General features: G+C 42.3%; 1 protein-coding gene across 1 annotated transcript in view; it reads left to right on the plus strand.

The window, feature by feature from the left end:
* Positions 1-1,408: 1,408 nt before the first annotated feature.
* Positions 1,409-24,345, plus strand: part of CNGA1 (cyclic nucleotide gated channel subunit alpha 1) — an 81,521-nt gene continuing 58,584 nt past the window's right edge. Inside the window, exon 1 of the mRNA XM_088475280.1 lies at positions 1,409-1,586. The gene's annotated coding sequence lies outside the window, so the exon portion shown is untranslated. The remainder of the gene's footprint in view (positions 1,587-24,345) is intronic.

The following is a 24,345-nucleotide window of genomic DNA, read 5'->3' on the forward strand; positions in this document are numbered from 1 at the left end:
GGGGCAATGCAGCATAGAGGGGATTACTACTGAGGGCACTGCATAAGGGGGGTAGGGGGGCGCCAGTACATTACATTGCCTGGGACGTTTGGATCCCTAGATACACCCCTGGACAGGAGGCACCCCGACAGCTGGCATTACATACCCATTTCCCATATGACACCATGTTGTTATACTAGAGATAGACAGTACATATATTATTTGTACACCAGTCAATGTCATGATTATGAGAATATATAGTGATAGACCTAATAGGATTAGGTAGTATTACAGGGAGCTGACCAAGCAAGATAAAGGAACAGATTACAGAACTGGTGTAAGTATAATCCAATGTTAGTGCATAGTAATTCCTGTCAGACAAGGTTACGTATTCACAACAAACACAGAACAATATATATGGCATTGTTCATATTAGTATTATCTGCATTACTTATTTCCTTACCATTGTGAATCACATATGGAACATAATAGCTATTTATTGTAAGATATGTATATATATTCAGTCTAGGCCTCCATACATATTTATTTGAAGTCCTAGGATTTTGCAAATGAGAATTAAATATGTACAAATTATTAGTGTTTAAAATGACCTTATAACATACAACTATTAATAGGTCTTGATGTCTAGGTACAAATCTTAGCATTGTGTTTTAGGGGTAAATTTACTAAGCAGCGCTTTTCAAAGCTGCCAGGTCTTCAGCAGTTTCGGTTGCTCGATTTAAAGGGAAATAACATTAAATACAGAATATGCCTGGCTTTGCATGCAATAGCCCAGTGGTTCTCAAACTTGGTCCTCAGGACCCCACACAGTACACGTTTTGCAGGTCACCCAGGAGGTGCACAGGTGTAATCATTACTCAATTACACATTTTAAAAAGGTCCACAGGTGGAGCTAATTATTTCACTTGATTCAGTGAGGAGACCTGGAAAACATGCACTGTTTGGGGTCCTGAGGACCGAGTTTGAGAACCTGTGCAATAGCCCATTTAAATCCAATGACCGAAACTGCCGAATACTAGGCAGCTTTGAAAAGCGCTGCTTAGCAAATCAAGATAATTATTTTAGAAATGATAAAACAAGTCCTTTCACCAACGGCTGACTATTGTCTTTGGAATGAAAATTATAAAAAAATAAATATTGAATACATATAAATTATATCCTAATAACACATTTATTGAAATTGCACCCGAGCCATTAAGGAAGCCTTGTGGCTGGTAGTTCAATGTCCGTGTGAGCAGCATAAAAAGTTCTCCTGAAATAAACTCCACTCCTGAGTGACCATATTAACTGCACCTTAGTAATCGTCTCCCTCATAGCTACTCATAAGCCTCTTCTCTGGATCACCGTAACTCTGACAGTGCTAGAGGCATCAATCTCCAAATCCTAAAGTAAACCTGGTGCTGCATCAGGAAAATTCTCGTTCAACGCTCAGATGTGGGTAATATTCCTATTCTAGGTGATTTATGGAGAGATATTATTTCATGACTTTTGGCAATGGTTGGATCTTTATATCAGAAATGTATCACACAGCATGACGGCTGATAGATGTCACAGCTTTCTCTAACTCAGGATTACAGGAGACTGAGGTGAGTTATCTGCTTAGTAAAAACTTTTACTGAAATACAATGCGCGGCATTGACTAAGCTATTTTATTTGTTGTGCAATTTTCACAAACAAAGAATATATATATATATATAACTAAAAATACACAGTACATACACTAATTCTATAAGAAGAGATGTTTGTCTCCATTAATGATTTTTTTTCTTCCAATTTTATATATATATATATATATATAAAAAAAATTGTATATATGTAGCTTCTATTTACATACATACTACTGTAAGTAGATGTAAAACACAGACATCAATATATAATAAGACATGTATATGTGTATTTGCGATCTAGATGCATTTTAAAATAAGGCAAACACCAAAGTAATGCCTGCAGTTTTAAAATGAATATTAAACATTTTTTCACAATTTATTTATAAATAAGAAAACAGATAACGTAACTGATAACATATTTAAAAAGCCTAACACAAATGTGGTGTAATAAATAACATATCACACACTACAAATATTCAAAGTAAATTGTTAATGATGACTGGTTGCAGTTTTTTTTATAGTATTATTTTTTCTTTCATAATTTCTTAAATAAATGGATGCTACAGATATTTACTGCGTGTCCAAATATGAATTATATAAATTCTGATGATTACAGTCTTTTACATGAACATACATGTCTGTAATAAACTTGTGGGAAGAGAACCAATTGTAAAAAAATAGTCAGGGTAATAACATACAGACAAAAAGGTAAGAGGGCCCTGCTCGCAAGTTTATAATCTATAGAATAGCTTGTCTTTGCTGATGAAGATTAAGTGGGTTATATCTTCTACTATCTGGTTACATACATCGTTATTACAACATTTGTCAAATACCACAAATATGCAAACAGTAATAACAAACAGAATAAATCCAATTGCTACTCTTAACCAGATAGTAAAACGTTACGATTCCCTCGTTTTTCAGGATGCTGGCGCCTGGATTCTGACAGGTGTTGGGATTCCGACGTCAGTATTCTAAACGCCGGAGTCCAGCACATCGGGATATTGACTGTATCCCTCTACAAGACTGGTCTAATTTCAGCAGTATCTGTGTACAGTATATAATGTGAATACATAGATTAATGCTGATAACTGCAGGTCAGTATTAGCATAGGATAAAGAATACAAATATACTCGCTGTCACAAATCCTCTTCAGACAGAGGTCGCCATTTCCATACCACTTACTGTAGGTGGAGATAGAGTTATTGTCTGAATTTATGGATTACAGTATGTTCATGTGAGAGGAGTTACAGCTCTTCCTACTTACTGGGAAATAATACTTGCACTGGCTTGTTCACGGGTTAACTGGTGTTCTTGCAATATGATGCATGTATCCAGAGCCCCTTTTATTATTGTTTTAATTTAAGTATGATTTCTTCTGATTTGCCATTATGTGGACCCAGTCTATAGATTGAAGGAAATACCTTAAGTAAAGCAGCACTGACATGAGTCAGGTTATCAGTTAAATGCATAGATCAGCTTATTATCAGGACCTGTGTTGGTACACTCCCTGCTTCTCTATACCTGTTATACTGGTGCATACCTGAATCTGGAAGTCACTGCTGGCGGAGATTTGTAAATGTCCGGGGCGGGATGTACTAACATTTATATACGGTCAAACCTCGGAAAACTTACATTTTTGGAGGTTTAACAGAATTTGCCATATATATATCAAGCTCTGGAAAGCAAAACTTTACAGAGTTGGCATTGCCTAATGAAAGCCTATGGGCTTCGTTTCGGAGTATTCCCTGAAAGGGATCCAATAGGATCTCTGCCAATCATAAACGCAGAAGTCCTCACACAGCAAAGGTCGGCTCTTATCGGAAGAGCTGTTCTTTGCAGTTTTAATTGCAATTGTACATGCATACGGCGTTAGTACACATTGGTATCCATGCGGTAAGTGGCTTGATACATGCTGCCCCTAATGCTTGTTATATTAACCTCCAGCCTATATGAACCAGATTCTTTGAGCCAGACTGCATATCTGTGCTTTACCTTTGACTTTTCACTCTTGACCCAATATCTTCATATGACTACCCTTTCTGGGTTTGGTTAATTTGATTGCACCACTAGATTTGTATATACAAATATAGCACTGCACTCGCCTCATTTTGCATCATACTTGCCTACCCTCCCGGAATGACCAGGAGGCTCACGAAAATCATGTGGCACTTCCAGCCACCCGGAAAGGTGGACAAGTCTCCCGGGGGCTGGGGCCACCCTCTTCCCCAGTGAAGTGGGCAGCACACAGGCAGTCGATGACGCGATTCGCTTTGCATGCTATGATCATGAAGAATGTTCAGGTTTATCTCTTTATTTTTTAAATGTATTTACAATTGTCATATACTATTTCTTACATGAGAACTTATCATTTCTGTGCCTCCAACTAAGACATGCTCACTATGATATGAATAATAATATGAATAATATTGCTCTGCTACTCAATGTTTTCTATTGTTTACTGTACTCTCAACACTTATTTGGACACTGAATAATTGTATTATTGTGTTTTTGTTTTGTTTAAAATTGCAAAATAATATTTTTAAAAAATACAGAGACTTTAATCTAATATTTCTGTTGAAACTATTGGCAGACTCTATAGTTTGTATAAGTGGCAGAGGTGTGTGTTGGAGGTCAGACCACATGATAGATAACTTAACCAGGTCTTTGGTTTATTAACCAGGCAGAACAGGTTTGCAGGATGACACAGGACTTCAGCCGAGCCAGCAACAAATCGTCTATATACATAACTATGATGAATAAACTTCCACTTGTAGTATAACCAGTGATCAATTTTAGAACGTACAAAGTAAATTTCTAACAATACACTATCAAGTTTGATGTACTAGCAGCAGCCTCTTTGTTTTAGCCCATACAATTATTTCTTTAGAAGCATACTTTTCCCTCTGGAAATGCATTTACTTTGTTCTGGTGGCTTCATGAAAATTTCCTCAAGTGAAGGGAGATAAAATACCAAGTAATCAGCTCCTAACTGACATTTTTCTAACACAGTCTGTAAGATGGCAGTTAGGAGCTGATTGGTTGGTACCTTATCTCTCTCCAAGGCTTAGTACATCTCTCTCTCAGTCTCCTATGCCGTAGTTCCATAGACTGCTTGGACTCGCACAACACTCCTCAGTGTCTAGGATGTACAGTTGTTGGCACCGAGTTGCTGTTGAAATTACAGTCCCCTTTTTTTGTACCATACACACTATCCATCTGCGAATTTGACCTTGTATCACTTCTTCTCAATAATACACTGATTGGTTCCTAGATCTTGCATTTATAGTATCTTCTATGCTTTTCCCAACTCTTTCTCCTTTGATTCTCAAGCGCACAGTAGTTGTCCCCACTTTCGTGGCATTTAGGACTTTATCTCCTATTCCCCTGATGTTTACAGATGTTTAGTTACTTGAACCAACTTTCATTATAGCTGAAATGCCTTGTGGCTCCTGAGTCCATGTGCCAGCAATCTTCGTGGTGACTGTTTGCTACATTTAATGCTTGGTCATTCTTTCTATCATAGTTGCATGATGAAATACCACTTGGTTTACTTGCTTTACATTCTGATGCCCTATGTCCCATTTTATCACACTTGAAGCACTTGTACTTGGCCTTTGTATGTTTCACTTCATTTGACAATAAACTGGAATTGTCAGCATTGATCTCAACAGGGACAGATGTGTCCTCATACACCTTGCCTCAATACGCCATGTGGTTTGAGATGCCTGGCAGGAGTGAGCTGCGCCAAGCGGTGTAGCGTAGTGACTTTTTCTTTTAATCTGTGTCTTATTTGCAATGCATATTCAGTGAAACAACACTCAATCTGAATCAGAAATGCCAGACTGCAACTTTAACCACACAGGAATTAGTTTTAAATATGTACAAAGTCACAGAACTTGGAATGAAAAGAAAGCATTATACTGTAGCACTTTGTAAACAGATATAGACTCATTTGCACGCAGATGTCGCATATCAAATTAATCAGTGCAGTCTTGTCCCATCACAATGTGACTAAGATGCATTTTCAGTGGAAAAAGCTACTCGATGCATGGGACCTAGCCTACCAAGAAAAGCTGATTGACGCAGCTGCGGCAATAGTGTATGAGGACACATCTGTATGTGCTTTGAAACTGCAGTACTGTAGCTTGGCTCATACAATTTCCATTCTTAGCTTGGCAGCACATGACTCCAAAGTTACTACTAGAAAATCATACTCTGGCATTAGGTTTTGCAGCATCGCCATTGCAACCTCCTCATCATCTAATTGGACGCCTACTGAAGTAAATTGCTAAGATATAGACAAGATCTTATGTATATATTAATTCAGATTCTTGCACACAGTTAGCTTAGTGCCATACAGAGGGGCTGATTCAACAGTGCATGCAAGTGCAGCTTTGCAATTGCGATCCTTGCTGAATTACTCCCAGAGTGCACCTGAGGTTGATTCATCTCATTAGGCCTTTGTCTTTCTAATGCTGGGCATACACTCTACAATTATCTGTCAGATATCTGTCCAATCTGGCTGGTTGGAATGAAAATCTGGTAATGAATGGGAGCAAATGACAATTGACCATATGGTCTTAAACACTGGAAAATTGACAAAAATGATTGTTCAAATTGGTTAAATTCATTTGATTTAACCAATTGGTCTGAATGGCAATTTTTGTCTGTTTTTCATTGTTTGTGAGGAAATGGACCAGTGTCATTTGCTCCCATACATTACCAGATTTTGATTGCAACCATCCAGATTGGACAGAGGGCCTGATTCAGAGCCGCTCGTAAGCGGCCGCTCGTTCGCTCTGAGCGATGTTCGCACAACTGCGCATGCGTATGGGTCGTAATGCGCAAGCGCAAACCAGTCATTGCGGTCGGAAATCGTGCGCTCGCAAAACAGCAATTTGATTGACAGAATGTACCATTTGTGGGTGGTAACAGGGGAAGGTACTTGAAAACGGGGGTGTGGAGATCCGAACGCAGGCGTGCCTAATGTTCAAAAGGGCGTTTAATGGGAGTGCATAATTAGTAAAGGAGCATCATCGTCCACGTCACTTGGTTGTCGTTTAGCCTGAACTGCTCGCAGTGATAGCGGTAAGAAAAACCTACGACAAGCACTGTGAGCAGTTCAGATGCCTTTCGATGTACCCGATTAATCTAATAAATACTGGAGATGATGTGTGATGCGAACGGCAAAGGGGCGCCTTTACAAAATAGCGAGCGCATTTTTCGTTCGCTCGCTCAGACATAGAGGCGTCAACAAACCGCAAAGAGCGAGTGCTCAATTTAAATAGCCGACCCCTTTTTTGGAACGACCATCCGCAAATAGTGTCCTGGTCTGAATCAGGCCCAGATATCTGTCAGATAATTGTATAGTGTATGCCCAGCATTAGACATATGCAATTTTATCCACATTCACTTCCTGTGAATTATGGAATAAATATGCTGTTCATGCTTGCTCCTGCACTGTACAATTTTACCCTTAGGGGTATATTTACAAAAGTGAAAGTTTTTAGAAGTGGAGATGTTGCCCATAACAACCAATAAGATTCTATTTAACATTTAACTAGCACCTTCTAGAATAGGGGTGGGCAATAACTGCCCCCTGCCAGTTTGCTATTTGGCCATGCTAAAACTGCTGCAAGGCATGCTGGGATTTTTAGTTCAACAACAGCTGAGGGGCCGCTTATTGCCCACCGCTGTTCTAGAAGATAATAGCTAGAATCTGATTGGTTGCTATGGGCAACATCTCCACTTCAAAAAACACTCACTTTAGTAAATATACCCTTTCGTGTGAATAAAGGACTTTTCTGTAATCACTCAGATCCTTTTATTCTGTGTCAGACAGATTCTTGGTATCATTTATCTGTACATGCTGGTAGCCTGGGAGCCTGGTGCTTGGGCCCATAACCTATGGGCCGACCTTATAGTTGTTATAGGTGACAGTGGTTTGTTATGGAGGTCAGTCCACACGATAGATAACTTAACCAGGTCTTTGGTTTATTAACCAGGTAGAACAGATTTGCAGGATGACACAGTGTTAATGCAGTAGGTATGTACTAAAGGGGAAACAATACATATATGGTTGTACCAGTGCTCGAAGTGTGCCGGTATGCAACGGTATAGCAGACCGGCACTTCAAGCAATTAAGATTTTTTTTTTCTCTAATTGAATGGAGACATTGTTGCGCGGGTCTCCGCCTGCTATGACAGCCTCCTAAGCCAGCCGCAAGTGTGTATGTATTCGGCCGGCTCAGTGAAAACGCTGGGCTGTCTCTCACTGCAGCTCCCGCCCAGCTGGCCGCATGTGCCATCCATTCCCCACTGGAAGAGTCTGGCGTGTTCCTCAGTAGTTGAACTCCCAGCCCCCGCCCGCATCTTCTGGGTGTCCACCCGCAGCCTGCATGCGCCGGACCTTCTCAAGGTCTCTGCAGCATTCAAGCTGCAGAGTCCAACAATTAGACTTGTACCTTGCCTGCGTGTGCCATGTGCAGTGTGCCACCGCCGTCAGCCCGCCCACGTTGCCAGGTGCCTGCCCTCGCTTGAAGGTCTCTGCAGCAGCAGCATCCATTAAAAGCTGCATGTGCAGAGTCTGGCATTGACTGCCTGTGTTCCCATCCCCCGCTGGTTTCTGTGACAGCCACAGGAGTCCCAGCTGACAGCCCCACATACTGGCCTCTGCGGTGAGGGGGATTGTCAGCTGGTTGAAGGAGGCCTGAAGCATGGTTCCACTGCAGGGGGCAGGCTCCCCATTCCTAGTACAGCTGTTGGTGCCACTGCACTTCTCCCTGCTTCATTTTCCTATTGGTGCTATTGAGGGCAATTCAATTACGTGTGTTGTTGAATAGAGTCGGGAATTTGGTCCCAGGGCTATTCAGTTGACTGCACTAATAAACCTACTGTAACTAAAGGATTTATACTTGCACTCGCCTGAGGGTGCTAGCAGAAATCCAAATAAAGTGGCACCCATGATGCTGTCTTTCAATTTTGTGAGGCGCTGACAGCATCGCAACGGGCACTTTATTTTGAAAATGGCGGTTAGTGAGCCTAAACACCTGGCTTAAGGCGCACTAACTGGCATTTCCCGACTAAAAGTGTCGAGCACGGGGAAAACAGTTGAATAGCTCTGGGAACCATTTCCCAGTGCTATTCACATCATGTTTAATTGAATTGCCCCCAATGTCATTGGCAGAAGCAGGAGGGGTTTCCCTCTGCCTGGAAACCCCCCTCCCAAGCCCGCACCATGACCACAATAGAAATAGTAATATAATAGATTGTTACTAGTGCTGCATGTTCTTCTCAGTATCACAAATGAAATAATTAGCACTACCTGTGGATCTTTTAACATATATCAGCCAGTAATAAATAACCTGTGCACCAACTAGAAGATCTGGAAAACATGCACTGTTAGAGATGCACTGCTATAGAGCCCAATATGTACATATATGTTCAGGTCAGTGCTAGGTTCTTCTGCTGTTCCTCCAGGTTCCCGAACTTGCTCCAATAGTCTGGAATGGTGCCCACATCTAAAATAAATACGTTCAGCTCAGGCAGGACGGCCTACTGACGCATCTAATGGCTTATTGTGATCGCTGGTCCTGTATATGCTTGGAATTATTACACACAATACACTTTGTATGATGCTTATTAAAGCTGGTTAAGTACTAAATCTGCCCTCTTCATTGACAGCCACACTCGCTCTAAAATTAAGCATTTGGAAACCCCCCTCTGGAAATCCTGCGTTTGCCACTGAATGTGGACTGTATTTTTTTTTTTCATGCACGGCCTATGTATTTTTTTTTTAGAATTCTTCTTGCGAAACCTATGGGGGTAATTCAATTCCACTGTTAGATGTTTAAAGTAATGGGCGCCCAACAGATTAATTTATATTTATTCAGTCCCTCCCTGAATTTTTAGTTACTCTACAAACCGGCACAATGCTTAATTACACTGCATGCACGATCATGCTACAACCACCAGACTGAGACTGTGCATAGACTGAGCCTAGTAACTATCTACAACTCCCAGAATCCCCAGTCTGACACAGCACAGGGAGCATTTCTATCCTATTTACAGCATCCTCCTCCTGGCAATGTGCCTGGAGCACGTGTGTGTGCGCAGCAGCAGCTGCGGGAAGTTGGGCCTGTCCTGTATACAGCGGCGCTGCCTGCCGGCCCTGCGCAGGATAGTATAACGCTGCGCTGCTGGCTCTACATGTGATAATGCGAACATGGCCTCTTTACAGCCCGTGAGATCCCTCTTCTTCCAGCTGTTCCAGGCATACTGCAGTGAGTCAGGTAATGAGTATGGCCCATATATATACTATGAGCGGTGTATGACCTGTCTATAGCATTCAGTGACAGTCTATAGGGAGTGGGAGAGGAAAGGAGACACTAAGAGGTACAGGGGATGAGAACCGAAAGCAGGGAGTGAGAGATGTAGGAGGTTACAAACAGATGGAAGGAGGGAGTGAGAGGTGCAGAGGGTGAGAAATGGAAGGAGGGAGTGAGAGGTGCAAAGCTTGAGAGAGAAAAAGGAAAGAATGAGAGATGGATGCACGACGCCCTCGTTTTGAGAGGCCACACCCCTCTTGACACATAGCCACGCCCCCGTAATGCATTGACCATGCCAATTTTTTTTGCACATACACTGGATCCCCATACCTCCTCTTGAAAATTCCCACTTCGACCACTGGGTTGTACCATATCCAACCAGGAACGTATGGGGCAGCACATGTGTTGTGCGCACAAACAGGAGCACACACATGTGTGTATACATACAGTGGTGGCAGTGAAGCATGCACACAATGGCTTATATACTGTGGTATAGTGGTACAATAGAACTTGTAGGGTCACTGGCCTCTGTAACACCATCTCTCTCTGTTATGGAATCTAAGTGGCATTTCCTCTCTCTATGGTGGATGTAGCTGAAGATACGCATTATGGCCGCACGTGTGCACTATCGCACAAGGTCAGAGGTCGTACCTCCATTAGTCCGGGGTCCTACCGTGTTTCCCCGATAATAAGACTGTCTTATTTTTTTTTTGGTAAAAAAAACTCCATAGGGCTTATTTTCGGGGTAGATCTTATTTTAATTAACATTGACAGCATCATGCCCTCAATCCTGCTTTTATCCCCATCATGCCCTCAGTCCTGATTTTATCCCCATCATGCCCTCAGTCCTGTTTTACAATTCTTTACTCACCATTATTTTTTTTTCCTCTTTTTTTTGTTAGGGCTTATTTTCGGGGTAGGGCTTATTTTGGACTGTTTTTCAAAAGAAAGGGTAGGGCTTATTTTCGGGGTAGGTCTTATTATCAGGGAAACACGGTAGTACCGTTGGATAGTGACAGTTACTCCTTAAATGGCTTTTATATGAACAAGAACTTGCATTATTTCTTCTCACACTTGAATCCACCATGTACAACTAGACAGGCATGACAGTGGGATTTCATGTGAGCTCACTCCGAGCTTTCTGCTAGTAATAGCTCACAAAGGGCCATAGCAGAGCACTTCCGTGCCATGTGCAAGCCCTTGTCCTTCCCCCAGAACATGTGACGTCATGACACCACAAAGAGGGGTCCGTATTAGGATCAGCCAGTTAGCTTGGTGCAGGGAGCATTCTATGGATACACTGCCTATCCAGGTTGCAGGGTGTTATTCCATGTAACCCACAAGCTGCCATTGTGGTAGAAACAGTGCTGCTCTCTAGGCTTTGTGCTGTGGGTGGTGGCACCGGTCGCTCAGCTATCCCTATGGCCCTTAGCTCTCATACTTGGAAGGACAATTTGAACCAGTAAAGTGTGTGTCTCTGTCATTATTCACACTGAGTAGAATACCAGACTGAAGAAATAAAACATTTATCAACTTTTTACTACCTGTCTTTGCACGTGGTTAAGCCTCAATCCACCATGAGTGCAAACAGACAATTACCAGCACATATCCTAAAGTACAACATATGTTCATTTGGATAAAATGAAATTATTGGAGCACAAAAGTAAGATGTGATAGAAGGAGCATAGATTCTCCTAGGTTATCATACAGAGAGAGTGCAGTCATTGGTCAGTATTGGCTACAAGCATCCTGACAGTTTCTACATAGATTTTTCTGACTTTGGGCTTTGTCCTGAAAAATTGTTATTTAATTTTGTCAGGGTCGTCACTGACCAATTTGGTGCCTTAGGTAAGATTTTAGGTGGCGTCCCACCCCCTGAAAATTGATGTCACCTCGAAGCAGCGTTGCACCAAAATCTTACTCTGGATGAGAGGGAAAATTTGTGGTTGGAGCCCCTGAAATTGCAGCCGATCCCACGCATCAATATAATATACAGTCAGGCCATAAATATTGGGACATTGACAGAATTTTCATATTTTGGCCTCTATTCACCACCACAATGACTTTGAAATGAAACAAACAAGATGTGATTTAACTGCAGACTTTCAGATTTAATTTGAGAGTAATTACATCCAAATCAGGTGAACGGTGTAGAAATTACAATGGTTTCTATATGTGCCTCCCACTTTTTAAGGGGTCAAAAGTAATGGGAAAAAAAAACAAAACAATCCTAAATCTAACTTTCACTTTTTAATACTTTGTTGCAAATCCTTTGCAGGCAATTAGAGCCTGAAGTCTGGAATGCATAGACATCACCAGACGCTGGGTTTCATCCCTGGTGATGCTCTGCCAGGCCTCTACTGCAAATGTCTTCAGTTCCTGCTTGTTCTTGGGGCATTTTCCCTTCAGTTTTGTCTTCATCAAGTGAAATGCATGCTCAATCGGATTCAGGTCAGGGGATTGACTTGGCCATTGCATAACATTCCACTTTTTAGCCTTAAAAAACTCCTTGGTTGCTTATGCAGTATGCTTCGGGTCATTGTCCATCTGCGCTGTGAAGCGCCGTCCAATGAGTTCTGAAGTATTTGACTGAATATGAGCATATAATATTGCCCAAAACACTTCAGAATTCATTCTACTGCTTTTGTCAGCAGTCACAACATCAATAAATACAAGGGAACCAATTCCATTGGCAGCCATACATGCCCACGCCATGACACTACCACCACCATGATTCACTGATGAGGTGGTATGTTTTGGATCATGTGCAGTTCCTTTCTTTCTCTTCTCTTCCCATCACTCTGGTACAAGTTGATCTTTGTCTCATCTGTCCATAGGATGTTGTTCCAGAACTGTAATGGCTTTTTTAGATGTTGTTTGACAAACTCTAATCTGGTCTTCCTGTTTTTGTGGCTCACCAATGGTTTGCATCTTGTGGTGAACCCTCTATATTCACTCTTGTGAAGTCTTCTCTTGATTGTTGACTTTGACACATATACATCTACCTCCTGGAGAGTGTTCTTGATTTGGTCAACTGTTGTGAAGGGGTTTTTCTTCACCAGGGAAATAATTCTTTTGTCATCCACCACAGTTGTTTTCCGTGGTCTTCTGGGTCTTTTGGTGTTGCTGACCTCTCCGGTGCGTTCTTTCTTTTCAAGAATGTTCCAGACAGTTGATTTGGCCACACCTAATGTTTTTGCTATCTCTCTGATGGGTTTGTTTTGATTTTTCAGCCTAATGATGGCTTCCTTCACTGATAGTGACAGCTCTTTGGATCTCATATTGAGAGTTGATAGCAACTGATTCCAAATGCAAATATCACACCTAGAATCAACTCCAGACCTTTTACCTGCTTAATTGATAATGAAATAATGATGGAATAGCTCACACCTGTCCATGAAATAGTTTTTGAGTTGATAGTCCCATTACTTTTGGTCCCTTAAAAAGTGGGAGGCACATATTGAAACTGTTGTAATTCCTACACCGTTCACCCGATTTGGATGTAATTACCCTCAAATTAAATCTGAAAGTCTGCAGTTAAAGCACATCTTGTTTGTTTCATTTCAAAACCATTGTGGTGGTGAATAGAGGCCAAAATCTGAAAATTCTGTCAATGTCCCAATATTTATGGACCTGACTGTATGTGGGAAAATCTATTGGAAACAGGTGTTGTTGCTAAAGACAGGGCCTCACTAGACCCCAGCTGGTAGTAGGTAATTCTGGGTAACACTGGCGATAGTCTTTACCGCTTACCTCCTGAGGAGCCTATTTAGGAAAGACAACTTTGTATAGTGGTGGTATGGTAGTCTTCTTTATCACAGCAATTGTAACTAATCTTAGTGTGGCTACGACTTTTTTTTACATACTGAATTGATGATTTATTGTAGATAGTGAAAGATACTGATTTTGTATCTTTTGTGGCAGATTTAAATTTGTGGATATAGAACACAGAGAGGATAGACAAAAATGTGTCTGCTGTGGTGAACAAAGAAGATTAGTTAATAAAATAGAAATTATGTGTATTTGATAGAAAATGTGATTTTAAAACAGATTGCGCACAGAGCATCCGTACGGTATTATCTATAATAAAGGTAATTATAGCACAGAGATATTCTCTCATGTTTTCTTTTTGGTGTTCAGATGAATTAACATTGAATTCATTAATGCAATGTTATCTAGACTAGAGGTTTCCAAACGGTCCTCAAGGTACTCTATCAGTCCAGGTTTTAAGGATATCCATGCTTGACCACAGGTGACTTAATTAGTACCTCAGTCAATTTGATTTAACCACCTGTGCTCAGCCGTGGAAATCTCTAAAACCTGAACTGTTGGGGTGCCTTGAGGACTGCAATTCGGGAACATCTGACCTAGACTGTAACTTATTGTAATAGTTCTTATGCACTTGCTCCTAGAGCAGTATTATTATGTAATGCCAGTTGATGATGACACATACAGTGGTCTCTAGATAACAAAATATTGCAACAGTAACATTTCTTTATATGAACAGTTTGGGTGGAGTATTCTTTACCTTTAATTGTCCTTGTCAATAGGTTATCTTGAGTAAACTTCCCTTCTAGTATATAACACTATGTGAGGTTCAATCCTCTTATCTCTATATTGGTAGTTATAATAACATCCGCCTCACATGTCACACAGTAGTATAGTATTATTTACATTAATAAGTAACGTGTGTTGCAGCATCCACACCTGCAACTTTAACAAATCTGAAGCCCCATACACACTGGTTGACGTGTGTAGGGGGGCGATGTCGTCAGCGGCAGGCCTGGCGGTGGTGACAGCATCAGTAAGTGCATACACACTTGCCGACAAACGATGGCAGGGGGCGGGGCCATGCTGCATTTGGCAGCATGGCATCGTTAACAATATCCCCAGATTGAGCTGCATGTACAGCCATCAGGATATAGTTATCGTCCCGCGGGAGTGTGCATCGTTCATCGATGAGTGCATACACACTGGACGATATGAATGATAGATCATTGAATGATACCTTTATCGTTCATATCATTCATGGATATCGTCCAGCGTGTACGCGGCCTTAGTTTGGCTACGAATTTTTACATACTGAATTGATGATTTATTGCATTCACAGAAGTTCCCAAACTCGGTCCTCAAGGCACCCTAACGGTCCAGGTTTTATGGATAACCATGCTTGGGCACAGGTGACTTACAGTAATTAGTACTTCAGTCTTTTAATACCATCTGTGCTCAACCATGGATATCCTAAAACCTGGTGCTTTGAGGAACGAGTTTGGGAACCTCTGGCATATAGTGAAAGATACTGATTTTGTATCTTTTGAGGTTGATTTAAATTTGTGGATATAACTTTGTTTGTAGACACAACATATTACTTTTGCTTAGAAATTCAATCTAGGGATAAAAAAAGTGACAGCTTCAAAACTTTTGTAATATCACATTTGCTTAATATAACTTGTTTAATGGCCACAAGATTAATTTTATGCTACTTGTTTTATTATGTTATGGCTGCATAATTAATTTGGTGTCACAAAATATTTTTAAATCATGGAAAAAATTTTTTAATTATGTGTCACTATTGTCACTATTGTATATTTAAATATTCTTATTACATTGATAGGAAACCAGCCAAAAAATGCAAAGGGCATCTTATTGATATAGGTCAAGGCTGAGAATGTGTAAAATGGGAAGTCAATATTTGCATGTTTCTAGTAACCAGATATCGCCCCTGTAAATATCCCTCCCTGCACTTGGCAATGTATTGTAGACTGATCCTCAAGGAATGAGCTCTGTTTTGCACACACTGGCCACAACTGTACTGCACAAGCCACCGTACAAATCATACTTGCACACCTTTTGGTTGCCTCCTCTGGGAGATGGACGGGTCTGGAGGTGCTGGTGGGTGGTTCTCATCAGAGGTGGACGAGTCTGGGGGCATGATAACATGATCACGTCATCATGCACCGCCCCCCGGCTATGCAATGCCAAGATTACTGGCATTGTGGAGTGGGGGTGGAGCCATGATGACGCCATTCAACACGAATAGCGTAATCCAGGTGGCCCAAGTCCCTGGGAGACTTGTCCACCTGGAGTGCCATCCAATTTTAAGAAGCCTACTGGCCATTTCGGGGCATGTATGACCACTTTGGAATGTTGCCATTTCTACCATAATACATAAAACTTATTATTATAATACTCTTATGAAACTTATTGTATTGCAATGTAACTCTGAATTTCTTTAGCTCCAGGCTATGGTATGCATTAAAACAAAAAAATCTCTATAACTCACCAGCATTCACGCTTGGACCTGTATTTGCTTGGTATCACTATACCCATAACACATCACCAGCCTCAATCTTCGCTTACATAATAATATTTGCTTATTTGTAATTCAAACCCCATACATACAATAAAGACAATAGTGCATACTTAGCTACTTCAGGGAGATTGTGTCAGCAACACCTATGAGTGCAGTAAAGTGGGCGTGTACTACTACATCTGAGAGGCATGTCATAAAATTGATTTACATTCAAATGTAAATGAGCCCCAAAGCTGCTCGTAAGAACTACTTATTGATGACAACACACTGATACTTTTCATAAAACACATGTAGCCATACAAGGACCATTGTGCCTTACAACTAATGCAGGGAAATGATACTAATGATCCCATTTGAATGTATATATATATATATATATATATATATATATATATACATATATATATATATATATATATATATATATATATATATTTGGATCTGTATCTCCTCGTGGTCTGGATCTGGATTTGGTTTTGCCAAAACCGCCCTTTGCGTGTTTTGCTGTTCGATCTGGATTTTTTTTCAAAAATTGATTATTAACCTCAATAACATTAATTTACACTCTTTCAGTAAATTTTGACTACCTCACAGCTCACAATATTGTTTTCATCTGGTTTAGGCCCAAAATTTGCAACAAGCTGGCTGGCTGACTAAGCTAAGCTGCAGCAGTGGGCGACACAAACACGTGGCAGTTTAACTTCCAACATGGCACATAAGGAAACATATGTTTTCATTAATCAAGAGGCCTGAGGGAGTTGGAGTATGTATGTAGTTGAAGGCAGGGACAGGAAGGGTTGATTGGTAGTACATTTAATTTCATTTTTTGATTCCAAAGCAAATTTATGTGTGAAGGAGGGGAGAGCATGGGTGTACAATATGTCCCATGTTTTGCCCACAAAATCAACTTGGTGGTTCAGAATATTTTTTTTTTTATTAAAGGGGCATGCAGGAAATGCTGTCTATGGCCATAAACATTTCTGGACATTTTTGGCATTCAGCAACTGCATGTCAAAGATTGCAGCAGCAGTGGCAGTTCTTGCAACATGGCATGATCAGGAAACAAATGTTTTTATTATTCGAGAGGCCTGATGGAGTTGGAGTATGCATGTAGTTGAAGGCAGGGAAAGGAAGATTTGATTAGTAGTAAATTTGATTAAATGTTTTTGATTCTGAAGCTAATTTATGAGGGAGGAGAGGAGGAGAGAAGGGAAGGCATTTACAAAAATATATAAATCATTTACATCAGTACTTACCCCAGAAGAATCATTGAGTGCTATGCCTGCTGCTGGGAGTGGATTTTCATCCCAGAAGGAGACCAGGAAGACTACTAGTAGTACTTTATAAAACAATTGACTGTTAAACAATCCTTTGCAGGGGGGAGAAAGTATGACCGCAGTCACCCAGTTGCATAGCGGATCACTGATACCATAACATCTATTCTGGTATTAGATGTGCATGCAATATCTGCCAATAATGCAGTGGGTTTTAGACAGTTAATTGAGGTCCTGTGTCTTCACTACCAAATCCCATCAAGATTCCACTTCACTAGAAAAGCAATTCCCAACCTGTACAGGGACGTTAAAAAAACTTAATGGCCTCCAAAATGCCATTGTACCCACTGTCCACTTAACCACAGATATGTGGGCAAGCTGAACAGAGCAAACGCAAGATTTAAGATATGAGGTTTAAGTCATACATTGTGTCTATCTTCCCTTGGACACAGATCTGAAGATATAAAAAAAAACTGTTGGTAATCAAATTGTCAGCTCAAGTGGCACGTGATGCAGGGATGGCTTCTCCTTCAGTTTCTCCAGCAAGTACATCTGCAGAGAAAAAACTAAACTTTCACAAAAGACCCACTGGTGATGCAGATGAGTCAACACAAAACAACTTTTTGGATGGATGTACTGCAGATGACGTGACAGGGAAGAGATTACTAGATTAAGATTCCTACCTCTACTTACTCTGGCTTTACAAAGGGTACAGATGACTTAACAATTGTTGTCCAGAATTGGGTAGAAATAATTCTACACGTAAGAAGTGGATTTTTTTGTCTTGTGCCCAGGCATGACAATGGGCTTTTCCTTATCATGGGCAATAACTGTTTCTTCCACTGATGCCTGATTTACAAAAACAACATCCTCATCAACAACATCCTTACTAGCATCAGCTACACAAATATGCTGCCCATCCTGGTGCACTTCCACAGAAGCATCCTTGATTTCTATATCAGCATGTTCACTTGTGCTTACATCATCATAAGAGGCAGAACCACCAGTTATAAATAAAGGCCAAGGCCAAGGCCTTTTCTTGCCACTTCATGTGGTGAAAGGCATATTGCCAATTTTATGTCTTTCTGCAGCTAACTTTCCCTTTGATGTTTTTTCTTTACCACTGTAAAAGATTGGTTCTTGATTTTAGATGCCCTGACTTAAGCCCTGTATGCCCTTGGGCATTGGCTTTAGTAGATTATATAGACCAGGGATGGGGAACCTCAGGCCCGGGGGCCATATAAGGCCCCCGGAATCATTCGGTCTGGCTCTCTGAGCTTTTTCTGCTAGTCTCATTTGGCTAGCAGGATGCCTAGAATAGCACCCTGCAGTCAAAATCTATGCAGCTGTACCACCAGGATCATCCTTAGGACGTTTCAGATGGTCACACTGCTGCCCTTACAGCATTGCTGTAATCACTGGCGATTGTGGTTCCGCCCCTGTGTGACATCACATCGAGGGGGCATGGCCTGCACCAGGCCCACAAATAATGTTATATATATCAAAATGGCCATCGGCAGAAAAGAGGTTCCCCACCTTTGATGTAGATGGACTAGTATTGTCATGACAGGTGGCACTGGCAGCAGTTCCAGCACTAGTATGTGGTTCCTGCTTTCCTCTCAACTGATCGTTCTTCATATCAACAAACATGAATGAAGTGGGGTACAGCACACACGCCAATTTGTAGCAATTTTAAATATTACACTGCAGTATCAATGACCTACAGTGTCACAAGATTTTTTTATGAATAAGAATAACACGCTGCGCTACCACTTATATATAACGCATGTTACTTAGCACTTTGTTGTGGTCTTGTAGTCGGCATGTAGACTAATCATTTATTCATGATTGAGGAAAGAAGTGAAAAGTTGAATATTTCACTGCGCTACCACTTACAGTGTCACAAGATTTTTTATGAGTAAAACACTGTGCTACTACTTACAGTGTCACAATATTTTTTATGAATAAGAATAACACACTGCGCTACGACTTATAGTGTCACAAAACGTGAACAATAAACTGCGGTCGGCTTGCAGTGTCACCAAACAATAATAGTGCAGCTTAGTTGCTAATGCACACACACAAAAAAAACACTTTTATTTTTTTTTACACTGGGGAAGAGCACCCCTGAATGAGGCAGCAGCCCCTTGATGAACAACACAGAGAGCACCCCTTTTTATGGACAACAAAGCACCCCTGCCAAGTGTGGACAAACCACCTGCTGAGTCACAAATACGTGGACGATAAACTCCGGCAGTGTCACTGAACAATAATAGTGCAGCTAAGCTGCTAATTGACACACACAAATAAAAAAAAAAGTACTTTTATTTTTTTTTACACTGGGGAGGAGCACCCCTGATTGACAGAGCACCCCCCCTGGACAACACAGCACCCCTTTATGGACTGCAGCCCTAGCCTGATGGACAGGACAACAACACAGCAGCAGCCACAGTTAATTGACAGGACAAGTGACATAGCAGATGCAGCACCCACTGAGGAAGCCCCCCTTTATATACTGCAGCATCAGCCCCTTTATGGACAACACAGCAGCAGCCTTCAGCCCAAGACCCCGACTGGACACACACACTGAGTAACTGACAGTGACTGACTACACGTCTGCTAGCTTCTCTCTCCACAGCCGTAGTGAAAATGGCGCCGATCGCGGGGAACTTTATAGAATCCAAAACCCGTGAGAATCCGACAGCGGGAGGATGACTTTTCCTTAGTTTTGAGATCCAAGTCACGCGGGAAACCTCGAGCCGCATTGTTTGCAAATATGTAATTGTTGAAATGTTATTAACAAAGGGCCTCTGATTCTGAGGTGGGAGTAGAGCATAAAAGAACAAGTAACTGTACATTGGCAAAACCATGTTGCACTACAACATGAGGCATATTTAAAATGTGCAGTGAGATTTTGATAACAGCGGGGCGTGTCCAAACTCATATCTAAATTTCAGTGTAAAGTAAAGCTGTCCAGCATTTGTGGGCTACATGCAACAGCAGCCAGTGTTCATCCCCACATGCAAACATAATAAATGTATGTGCGCATCTCAGATGTGGATGGGTTGTGATAAAATTGCACAAAATCACAATGTGATGTTTGAACATATCACAAGGATGTATCAAATATTGCATGCAGGAACAGAGCCCTGCATACTGCATCGCGCCGGCTCTGATTCACAGATCAGATATTTAGGGATTCTGCTTTCCAAATCGATCAAAGTTTGTTTCACACTAATTACTCTCCATTACTAACCCACTGAGTATAATCTCACATTTAGCTTGGGTGGAGGCTCTTACTTAAATTACCCTTAGGTGGAACCAGTTTGCACTAGGGGTGTGCACCGGCCACTTTTCGTGTTTTGTGTTTTGGTTTTGGATCTGGATCTTTCTTCGTGTTTTGGATCTGGATTGGTTTTGCCAAAACCACCCTTCCGTGTTTTGGGTTCTGGGTTTTGTGTTTTGGATCTGTATTTTTTTTAAAAAAAGCATAAAAACAGCTAAAATCACAGAATTTGTTGGTTTCTCTGCTCCTATGCTATTATTAACCTCAATAACCTTAATTTCCACTCATTTCCAGTCTATTCTGAACACCTCACACCTCACAATAGTGTTTTTATGTCCAAAAGGTTGCACCGAGGTAGCTGGATGACTATGCTAAGCGACACGAGTGGGCGGCACGAACACGTGACCCATCTAGGAGTGACACTGCAGTGGCAGACAGGATGGCAGTTAGAAAAACTAGGCCCCAAACTGTACATAATGCAAAGAAAAAAAAAGAAGTGCAAGATGGAATTGTCCTTGGGCCCTCCCACCCACCCTTATGTTGTATAAACAGGACATGCACACTTTAACAAATCAATCATTTCAGCGCCAGGGTCTGCCACACAACTGTGGCTGAAATGATTGGTTCGTTTGGGCCCCCACAAAACAAGCTGGCAATTAATGTGTCCCTGCACAAACTGGCTCTACGGAGGCAAGATGTCATCCTCATCCTCCTCATCCACCGATTCCTCACCCTCTTCAGTGTGTACATCCTCATCCTCACAAAGTATTAACTCGTCCCCACTTGAATCCACCACCACAGGTCCCTCTGTACCTTCTGGAGGCTGGTCTCCCTGGAAGAGCTGATAATTAATTTTGATGAACATCATCTTCTCCACATTCTGTGGAAGCAACCTCCTACGCCTTTCGCTGACAAGGTTCCCGGCTGCACTAAACACTCTTTCGGAGTACACACTGGAGGGGGGGCAACTCAGGTAAAATAGAGCCAGCTTGTACAGGGGCCTCCAAATTGCCTCTTTTTTCTGCCAGTACAGGTATGGACTGTCTGACATGCCTACTTGGATGCTGTCACCGATGTAATCCTCCACCATTCTGTCAATGGTGACAGTATCATATGCAGTGACAGTAGACATGTCAGAAATTGTTGCCTGGTCCTTCAGTCCGGACCAGATGTCCAAACTTGGTCCTGCCTGCCCTGCATCACCGCCAGCGGGTTGCTTAGGATACCTAAGTTTTTTCCTGGCAGCCCCAGTTGCGGGAGAAAATGAAGAAGGAGCCGTTGACGTGTCACGTTCCGCTTCAGCTGACAGTGTGTTCACCAGCAGGTCTTTGCACCTCTGCAGGCTTGTGTCGGCCGGAAAGAGAGACACCACATAGGCTTTAAACCTAGGATCAAGCACGGTGGCCAAAATGTAGTGGTCTGATTTCAACAGATTGACCACCCTGGAATCCTGGCAAAGCGAATGAAGGGCTTCATCCACAAGTCCCACATGCCGAGCGGAATCGCTCCGTCTTAGCTCCTCCTTCACTTTCTCCAGCTGCTTCTGCAAAAGCCTGATGAGGGGAATGACCTGACTCAAGCTGGCTGTGTCTGAACTGACTTCACGTGTGGCAAGTTCGAAGGGCTGGAGAACCTTGCACAACACGGAAATCATTCTCCACTGCGCTTGAGTCAGGTGCATACCCCCTCCTTTGCCTATGTCATAGGTGGATGTATAGGCTTGTATGGCCTTTTGCTGCTCCTCCATCCTCTGAAGCATATAGAGGGTTGAGTTCCACCGCGTCACAACCTCTTGCTTCAGGTGATGGCAGGGCAGGTTCAAGAATGTTTGCTGGCGCTCCAGTCTTCGGCACGCAGTCGCTGAATGGCGAAAGTGGCCAGAAATTTTTCGGGCCACCCAAAGCGTCTCCTGCATGCCCCTGTCGCTTTTCAGAAAATTCTGCACCACCAAGTTTATTGTGTGAGCAAAACATGGGACGTGCTGGAATTTGCCCAGATGTAATGCCCGCACAATATTGGTGGCGTTGTCAGATATCACAAATCCCCAGGAGAGTCTAAGTGGGGTAAGCCACTGGGCGATGATTTCCCTCAGTTTCTCTAAGAGGTTGTCGGCGGTGTGCCTCTTACTGAAACCGGTGATACACAGTGTAGCCTGCCTTGTAACGAGCTGGCGTTTCTGAGATGCTGCTACTGGTGACGCTGCTGCTGTTGCTGCGTAAGGTGATACATCTACCCAGTGGGCTGTCACAGTCATATAGTCCTTAGTCTGCCCTGTTCCACTTGTCCACATGTCCGTGGTTAAGTGGACATTGTGTACAACGGCATTTTTCAGGACACTGAGGACACTTTTTCTGACGTTTCTGTACAGTCTCGGTATCGCCTGCCTAGTGAAGTGGAATCTAGACGGGATTTGGAACCGGGGACACACTACCTCCATCAATTGTCTAAATCCCAATGCACTAATGGCGGATACCGGACGCACGTCTAACACCAACATAGCAGTCAAGGCCTCAGTTATACGTTTTGCTTCAGGATGACTGCTGTCGTACTTCATCCTCCTCGCTAAGGACTGTTGGAGGGTCAATTGTTTAGTAAAAGTAGTGGTGTTCCTACTTCCTCTCTGGGATGATGAATGACTCCCAGCAGCAGCAACAGCAGCAGCGGCAGCAGTAGGCGTAGCAATGCAGGATCCTCCAGAGGAATCCCGGATAGGAGAGTCAGTCATGCCAGTGACATGGCCTGCAGGACTACTTCCGATCCTAAGGAGGAAATTGACGAGGAGGGAGTTGACGGTGTGGTTTGCAGGCGCTTGGATACAACAGGACAACGGGATTTAGGTGTCCCTGGACTGCTTACGGTCTTAGCCAAAGTTTCTGAACTTGACAGTAACTTTTTATGAACGCGCTGCAGGTGCCGTATAAGGGAGGATGTTCCTAGGTGGTTGACGTCCCTACCCCTACTTATTTCACCTTTACATATGGTACATATGGCAAGACAGTTGTTGTCCGGATTTGGATAGAAATATTGCCAGACCAAAGAGGTGGAATGTTTGGTCTTCTGCCCAGGCATGACCGTGATGGGCTTTTTCATCCCACGGACAACAACTGTCTCCCCCGGAGCCTGATTTAAACAAACCACATCACCATCAGAATCCTCCTCGCCAACTTCCTCCTCAGCGCCAGCTACACCAGTATCCTCATCCTGTTGTACTTCAACAGTGACATCTTCAATTTGCATATCAGCAAGTGGACTGTGGGTGCTCCTTTCAGCACTTGCAGGGGGCGTGCAAATGGTGGAAAGAGCCACCTCTTCCCGTCCAGTGCTGGGAAGGTCAGGCATCGCAACCACCACCATACTTGGACTCTCCTTGGGGATTTCTGATATCTTCTTAGAAAGCACAGTTCTTCGCTGTGCCTTTGCCAGCTTAACTCTTTTGATTTTTTTAGTGGGAGGAGGGCTTCCATCGTCATGTGAAGCTGAACCACTAGTCATGAACATACTAGGGATTGACCTTAGCCGTTCCTTGCCACTCCGTG

This window comes from Taudactylus pleione, unplaced genomic scaffold (assembly GCF_031769625.1).
Source record: "Taudactylus pleione unplaced genomic scaffold, aTauple2 ptg000169l, whole genome shotgun sequence".
Classification (NCBI taxonomy): Eukaryota; Metazoa; Chordata; class Amphibia; order Anura; family Myobatrachidae; genus Taudactylus; species Taudactylus pleione.